The sequence below is a fragment of the Marmota monax genome, unplaced genomic scaffold, assembly GCF_021218885.2.
Source record: "Marmota monax isolate L192 unplaced genomic scaffold, Marmota_monax_Labrador192_F-V1.1 WCK01_AAM20220418_F8-fsc00122, whole genome shotgun sequence".
NCBI lineage: Eukaryota > Metazoa > Chordata > Mammalia > Rodentia > Sciuridae > Marmota > Marmota monax.
In genome coordinates, this window is record NW_026695223.1 from 2,707,978 (window position 1) to 2,716,688 (window position 8,711).

Consider the following 8,711-nt stretch of genomic DNA (forward strand, 5'->3'; position numbering starts at 1 on the left):
TTTGGAGGACATGAATGCATCTAATATACAAAGAAACCAGTAACAGCATTACAATTACACTGGTATATTTATATTAACCAAGTTTAAACTTAAGAAAAATTTATAGTTTTCTTAAAAAAAAAATAGTGCAGTGTTATAATCTAAATGACAGTTGTTTGTTTAACCAGAGTTGGACAAACCTTAATCCTTTAAGATTAGTTCCCATAAATAATGAAAACTAATAGAAGAAATTATCTTGGTGGATAAGAACAGATTATTTTACAAAGCCCTTATTACTTCAACACATAGAGAATTAAATTCTGGTTTATATCAGTACATTAATATTTGACCTTAAAAAAAAAAACCTTAAAAACTTTAAATAACTTTAGCTGATTGTGCTAATTATAGCCAACTTACTCATACATATCTCAAACTTTTGAGATATATGCTCCACAAACTTTGTGTAATATACTTAGACACTCTACAATATGTTTACTTTATCATACAAAAGACTTCCTTATCTGTGAACGTCTAGAGCATTCGGGTCCCTGGGTAAGGGTCGCTAAATAACCAGGACACAGGGGATGCAGAGCCAAGGCAGCAATCGCAACTGCATGCTGAAGTTTATTTGCAAGTTCCTTTTATACACTTCTTCTAACAAAGCAAGCAATTCTTCAATAACACTTTACCCACATTGTCCAAATATCATGCCTCAGAGGATACACAGAGCTAGATTCAAATTGTTCCTGTTTGTTTGATAAGTACCCTCCTAAAGTTCTTTGTAGACATTATCTAGTCCTCTGAGGATGCATTTGTTTCTTCAGAATGTACTGTTCCCAGGATAAGTATGCAGGAAGCATCTTCCTCTTGGCCAAACCATGCAGAACTTGTTACTTGTGATAAGGGGAAGAGAACTTTTCCTCCTCCTAGCTGAGATTTGCCTCAGCTGACCTAAATCACAGCCACAGCTTTTGCAAAATGTCAGGCCTGAGGGAGCTAAACTCTGCACACTTAAACCCCAACAATTCCTTCTTTTTAATTTTGCTTTTCTAAAACAGCTTTCCACAAAGTTAATATAGCGTTTTGAGATGGTCTTATGCACATACAATATATAAACAGGATAATAACTAAGCATAACACTATTCCCACTCCTCCAGCCATATGGGTAAGACTTTGAGCAATTCCTTTGGGATTTAATCCTTCTAACTGTTTTAAAAACAATTCAGCTATTTGTGCAGCATCATCATGTTGAAACCCTTTTCCAAAAATTTCAAATATATCCTTTTGTAAAGAATCGATCATTAATTGAGCTGTTTCATTACCATTGAGATAATTTTGTATGATATTCCATTCGTGTAAGCTTTGATTATATTGTATATTAGTTATACAGAAAGAAGTTGAATTCCAGTCACTTTTTTTTTTAATTTTTTTTTAAAGAGAGAGAGAATTTTAATATTTATTTTTTAGTTTTTCGGCAGACACAACATCGTTGTTTGTATGTGGTGCTGAGGATCGAACCCGGGCCGCACGCATGCCAGGTGAGCGTGCTACCGCTTGAGCCACATCCCCAGCCCCATCCAGTCACATTTTAATCCAATTTCTTGTTCTAAGGTGAGTATCTTTTTTCCTAACCAATTAACTGTCTGTCTTAAAATATCTATTTGAGTTTGAAGTCTAGAATCAATTTGAGTCTGGGATAGCCATAACTCATGCGAATCTTTATGCCATTCCTCAACAAAATGTTTTGTTTGTAAAGAAGTATGTAAAGCTATCCCTGAAACTGTAGCGACTGTAGTCACTGCAATAAGACTTAGAATTACAGCAACAACAACTCCTACAAAACGTTTAGTACGTTTTAACAATTGTCTAAAAAATTCCAGAACCAAAGTATTTACAGGATCTTGGGACCATGTTCTTTGTAAATTTACAGGAAGCCAAATGTGAGAGCGCTGTTGTAACAGCACAATGGAATAACCAGGAGGAATAGAAACAGATGTATTAATACAGGTATACAATTTACAATTAAAGCATAAAATTCCCTCATCAAAAGTAACATTTCCAATTAAGAACAGGTATGGCATGGGCACACATGTGGTTATATTATATTCTTTAAATACAGTAAAATTATAAGAAGCAGCAGATTGACTAGTCCCAGAGAAAGAGCCATTAGACAAAATTACAGGTTTAGTTGCAGCAGCAATTTTCCATAAATGTGTTTGTAAATGATGAGGGTACTGCATTGAAGCCAAGCGTGGATCAGCAATTCTGCCATCACCCCAGGCCATCAATTTGTCGTTCCGAATGGTTTCATTCCATCTCTCTTTTGGCGGGATTCTGTATGTAAAAGATAAATCACAAGCAGTAATATTCTATTCTGAACAATTTTTTAGGAACATCCCGTAAGGACCCCACATGATAATATTCTGAAATATCTTCCCAAATTTGCCTAAACATTCCTGCCATATGAAAGGGGAGAATCTCAAGTCCTGATAAGTAAAATCAGGGCACTCAGGGAACATAGGGTATTTTTGTTCAGTTATATTATCCCAGGTCATATTGACAGACCATGCAGATAACCGTTGTAAATGTGTTCGAGAACTATTACTCCAATTTCCAACTAGTATCCAATGTTGCCAATCTAATTGTAAGCAAGGAGGAACATCCAAGCATATAGGTTTACTGTTATTATTCTTATAAGTAAAATTAAATGGTGTTCCATCATTAATATTCATATATGTTAAATTGTTCCAAGGGGGAGATAAAAGAGCAGGAGAAGTATATAAGGTAATATCCATGTCACCCCAAGTAACAGGTTCCAGCAAAGGTGGATTGGGAATATAGGCCCAATAGTGAGTATTATTATTTTGTACCTCAGAAGCGGAAGACACTGTCAATAATGCACACATAGCCAGAAATAAATTTTTGGGGGTGCAATTCTTCCCTGTTCGTTGCAGCACCTTCTGCCCTTCCCCACTAGCTTTTTAATTTGACCCCACGTAGGTAAGGGAGAGAAATTAGGACGTCGACGACATCGGGCCCCAAGATGAAGATGCGCCATTGCTGCCACCGGAACATCAAGCTCAGGATCTTGATTCCTTGGCTGGGGTAATGGATAGGGTGCCCCCCTTGGTGCCATTCTGATTGTGACGGGTCTGGATCCACCGCCCTGGGAGCCACTGCCGGTGTCCATTTTCTGTTGAAACATAAGCATAGCCCTTTCCTCTACAAAGTAAAATCCCTGGCTGCCATTCAGCATCTGGGGCAATTTTTATCCAAATTGGTTCATGAACTGTTTCTAAGGTTTTTTGCTCAAAATGTCATTCTGCTCTTGTCAATATTTCTCCTTGTGGAAGATTAAGAAAATTTAAAATAAATAAGGCTTGATGTAACAATGCTTTAGGTTGATTTTGTAAATGTCTAAACAAGTGCATATTTAAATCTGTCATTTTCCTCCTTTTTAATTTTTTAATTTGTGTTTTAAGCGTAGCATGTACACATTCTACTAAAGCTTGTCCTTGTGGATTATATTCTATTCCAGTTAGATGAACAATATCATATAATTTGCAAAAATCTTTAAAATTTTTACTAGTATAAGCCGGACCATTATCAGTTTTAATCATAGCGGGAATTCCCATAATAGCAAATGTTTCCACTAAGTGTTGAATAACATGATGGGTGGTTTCTCCAATTTGAGCCGTAGCCCACAAAAATTTAGAGTATGTGTCAATAGTAACATGAACACAAGAATAACGTCCAAACAAGGGAACATGTGTAACATCCATTTGCCATAATTCATTAGGTTGAATCCTTCTAGGATTTACTCCGGAAGGTACAATCCTAAGATGTAAAGGTCGACAAATTGGGCAATTTTTAATAATTTGTTTTGCTTGTTTATATGGAATCTTATATTTAATGTGTAAATGTCCGGCATTAGAATGAAACAGATTATGTTCTTCTTGAGGAGTTTTGAACATCACTAATTTGTCTACCTGAGCATTACCATATGTCAAAAATCCTGGTAATTTAGAGTGTGATCTAATATGATCTATAAATATGCAAGCATTACGAGCTTGTAAAAGTTTTTGTAAAGTAAGAAAAAGATTTTGTAGAGTAGGTTTATTAGAATAGGCTACTGCAGTAAATATATTTTTAATTACTCCCATCATGTATGCAGAGTCAGTAAGAATGTTAATGTCTTGATTATCAAAATCATTTAAAACTTGAATGACTGCAAATAATTCATTTTGTTGAACAGATTGATAGTTTGTTATTTGAACCCAATATTGATTCTCTGTCCAATAAGCACTTTTAGTTTTTGATCCATCAGTAAACACAGTAACAACATTGTCTAAAGGATATTCACTAATAATATTATTGATTACAAATTGTTGACGTTTTAACATGTCCCATAATTTGCCCTTGGGGAAATGATAGGAAATACCTCTGGTATATTCAGCCAACGCTATTTGTAGCATTTCAGTCATTTGTACCAAGTAAGTCCATTGATCTTTAGGTAATGGGGTAATTATGTGAGAAATGTCATTGCCCGTCAAAGTTATACTTCTCTGTCTTCCTTGTTCAATTAATAATGCGATCTGGTCAGCATATGGCATAATATTTTTGGAGAATCTATGTTTTGTATAAAGAAAAGTGTTAGAGTCAAACATTTAACTCAACAAAAATAAGAAACATTTTTGATTCCTCTGTTAGATGTAGATTGCTTCTCCTTTTGCTAATGAATGTTTTTTAGCTGTAATATCACTGAGCTGAACAAATAAATCATCTTGAGTACATAAGGAAAAATAAACACATGTTAAATGGATAAGCTATATCTTTACTAGATCATCTTTATCTCTAATACTTCAGAAGCTTAGAGATTTAGAGTATTCTTACATTAACTGCAAGAAAAATTAAAGGAGAAATTCCTTTTGAGATCACAACTATGAAGTCATGTGGTTATAAAATTTTGCATTTGTGTGCAAAATATGAATCACATTTACCTTTATTTTCCCTACTTAGTCTTGTCAATCACCTAGTAGGACTTAATAGATACCTTTCAAAGAAACAGAGATTGAGATGTGTTTATATAACTTCAATAACCTCATCACTATAGTAATGAGAGATGTAGTATCCTTTTGCTATAGTTCAAGACAACAGGGAAGGAGAGATCACAAGAAAGAGAAATTGAAATTATTACAACTGAGAAATTACTTCTCATTAAGTTTTACCATGGTGCCACCTTCATTTTTACATAAGCATGGTGGCATAATTCAAGATCAATAAATCGGAAATCTTAATATTTAAAATTTACCTTGACTTTCATTTATCACCATATTAACAACCAAAAGAATTAGATAAAACACATAGGAAAGGGTAATATTAAATCCACCTTGTTGAGTTGATTTATTGACATATTAACTCATTTTTATATAGAAAAGGTATAGTGTATCTCAGTTTGCTTACAAGCTAGGAGATCACTTAAAATTTTGCATTTCCTAACTGCAAACAGAATATAGCACTTACAACAGGTTATAAATAAACTGGTTTTCAAGCATAGAGCTAGCCCCAACGATAATACACTATTTTAAAAGACCTAAGGTAATGAATTCCATTTCCAATGGAAAAAAAGAACTGTGCAAACAAGCTTAAAACTACTTTTTTTGTGCCAGTGTTATAAAATGTAGCTTTTAATAAAACCTTGATCCAAATGCCATTAACTTCAGAAAAAAATTTGGTGGAGAGAAGAATGTTATTTCATTTAGGAAATATAACCATTATCTTTTTTCCTAATCTTTAACACACACAATTTAAATATATACAGTTGCTTTAACACTTTACATAATTCCTATGTACTGGACCAATAACAAGGTCTAATTTTGTCCCAAGCTTCTAAAGCTATTTCCTTCAATTGCTCATGAATCTCAGGAGGAATATTAATTTGATGTTGAATGTCATCATATATACCAGTGCCAGATAACATAGGGTATCCTATGGCATGAATAACAGGGTTTTGACTGTTACCATTTTCTCTAGCCTTAGTGGTACATCCTTCTAAAAACCACATGTGCCATTGAAGATATTCAGGTTCCTGTAGAAGAGCACGGCTCACAATCTTCCAATCCTCAGGAGCAAAATTATTATAATGAGTAGCAAAAGCATTAAGCAATGCTTTTACATAATGAGATTGAGGTCTGTACATTGTCACTGCCTTTTTTAATCTGCTAATATGATCAATATCAATCCCCTCATACCGAGGTGGATGTGCCATTCCATTAACTGGATCAGGCCTGATTATAGGAAAAGCAAAGAAAGGAGTTTCGTCCTCATCATCAGAAGGTTCTGAGTCCATTTCCTGGACAGCCTTTAAAGAAGCTGCCAAAAAAGGATTGGTGGCCGGAGGGGCAGAGGGCCTGGTTCCCGATAAAGGCTTAGGGTCTATTTTAGCTTCTAATTTATAAAGACGTCCCAGAACCTCCTCCATAACAAGTTTGAATTGCTCCAAAACGGAGAGATCATCAATTATCACTTTTACTTTCGTTTTCTTTTCTGTAGCAGTACCAATTAAATCAGCAGAATTTTGTGAAGAATTATGAGTCAATTGTTGCGTATCTTTTACTACCTCTTCTTTTTCACTAACATCCAGAGGGAGATCTAAAATAGAGGGAGCTAACTCCTTTTGTAAGTTGCCAATCAACCTTTCTTCCTCCATAGCTTTAAACATTGTATATAAAATAGACCAGATAGACCAAAACCGAATTGGAATTTTTTCACCTTGCCTCATAGCCTTTTCAACATTGTGACGGACCCGTTTCCAATTATCTACATCCATAGATCCTTCCTCCGGGAACCAGGGATTCCATTCCCTGACCACCTTAAGACACATCTCTATATCAGAATGAGAAATACTAATACCATAGACAGCAAGTGAATGCCTAAGAATACGTAAAAAAGGAGAAGATGAAGATTGTCCTATCACCCTGTAATATAAAGAAAAATAACTTACCCTTCCTATCAATCCAGCAGGGTCCCTATTCCAGTGCCAATTGTGAACGTCTAGAGCGTTCGGGTCCCTGGGTAAGGGTCGCTAAATAACCAGGACACAGGGGATGCAGAGCCAAGGCAGCAATCGCAACTGCATGCTGAAGTTTATTTGCAAGTTCCTTTTATACACTTCTTCTAACAAAGCAAGCAATTCTTCAATAACACTTTACCCACATTGTCCAAATATCATGCCTCAGAGGATACACAGAGCTAGATTCAAATTGTTCCTGTTTGTTTGATAAGTACCCTCCTAAAGTTCTTTGTAGACATTATCTAGTCCTCTGAGGATGCATTTGTTTCTTCAGAATGTACTGTTCCCAGGATAAGTATGCAGGAAGCTTCTTCCTCTTGGCCAAACCATGCAGAACTTGTTGCTTGTGATAAGGGGAAGAGAACTTTTCCTCCTCCTAGCTGAGGTTTGCCTCAGCTGACCTAAATCACAGCCACAGCTTTTGCAAAATGTCAGGCCTGAGGGAGCTAAACTCTGCACACTTAAACCCCAACACTTATCCAGAAAAGTTCTTTTTCTTTCTGGTCTTTTATATTTCCACCTAGAACATTTTCATATTTCTTTCCTAGTTGCTGACACTTTTTTAAAATTTACATCAGAAACAATCTTTATGAAATTTCTGAATTTTTCTTGTTACTCCATTTTACTAAGATGAAATGCTTTATGTTATTTACACAACTGAAACATTTTATACTTTTTTTATATAGAATTATACCTGTTAGAATTTTAACTCTTAAACCAGGCATGGTGATGCATGTCTGTAATCCCAGTGGTTTGGGAGGCTGAAACAGGAGGATCACGAATTCAAAGCCAGCCTTTGCAACTTAGTGAGGCCCTAATCAACTCAGAGAGACTGTGTCTCAAAATCAAATATTAAAAGGGCTGGGGATGTAGTACCTCTGGGTTTAATCAATCACTGGTACCAAAAAAAGAAAAGAAAAATGGGGTTGGGCCTGGGCTCAGTGGCACAGCACTTGCCTGGCATGTGAGGGGCACTGGGCTCAACCCTCAGCACCACATACAAATACATAAATAAATTAATTAAATAAAGGTCTATTGCCAACTAAAAAAAAATTTTTTTTTTAAGAATTTTAACTCTCTAACTTTTAGTAACTTTACTAAAGAATTTTAACTCTTAGTAACTTTATTGAAGATCCAGAAACAAAGCAATCTTAAACTCTTTTTTTTTTAAAGAGAGAGAGCGAGAGAAAATTTTAATATTAATTTTTTAGTTTTCAGTGGACACAACATCTTTGTTTGTATGTGGTGCTGAAGATCGAACCCGGGCCGCATGCATGCCAGTCAAGCGCACTACCGCTTGAGCCACATCCCCAGCCCATTAAACTCTTATTTAACCAATTTAAATTGAACTGTTTCTTAAATTTTTAAGTCATGTGGACTAAAAGTTATTTGGATCCACTTATTAAATTTATGAATTTATGAGTACTCATTTATCTACAAGCCAATTTTGATACTATGTACATGATATATGTCAACACAACTGATAATACAAAAATGTACACAAATATCCATAAAACCAACAAGGAACAAAGATTTTATTGCTTTTCCTTGAATAACTGATCTATGAACAAACCAGCAAGAAAAACGGAGGACTACAAACTCCAGCTGGACAAAACAAGACTAGTTGGAATAAAACATATTGACTTAGGTGCATAGGACC

At 35.2% G+C, this 8,711-nt stretch overlaps 1 long non-coding RNA gene across 1 annotated transcript; it reads right to left on the minus strand.

Annotated features, from left to right (window-relative positions):
* Positions 1-564: 564 nt before the first annotated feature.
* On the minus strand, positions 565-7,519 carry LOC124086196 (uncharacterized). The gene is made up of 2 exons (XR_006849734.2): positions 6,983-7,519; positions 565-2,313 (listed from the first exon to the last, which is right to left on the minus strand). It is a non-coding gene; the product is annotated as an uncharacterized LOC124086196 (long non-coding RNA).
* Positions 7,520-8,711: the final 1,192 nt, after the last annotated feature.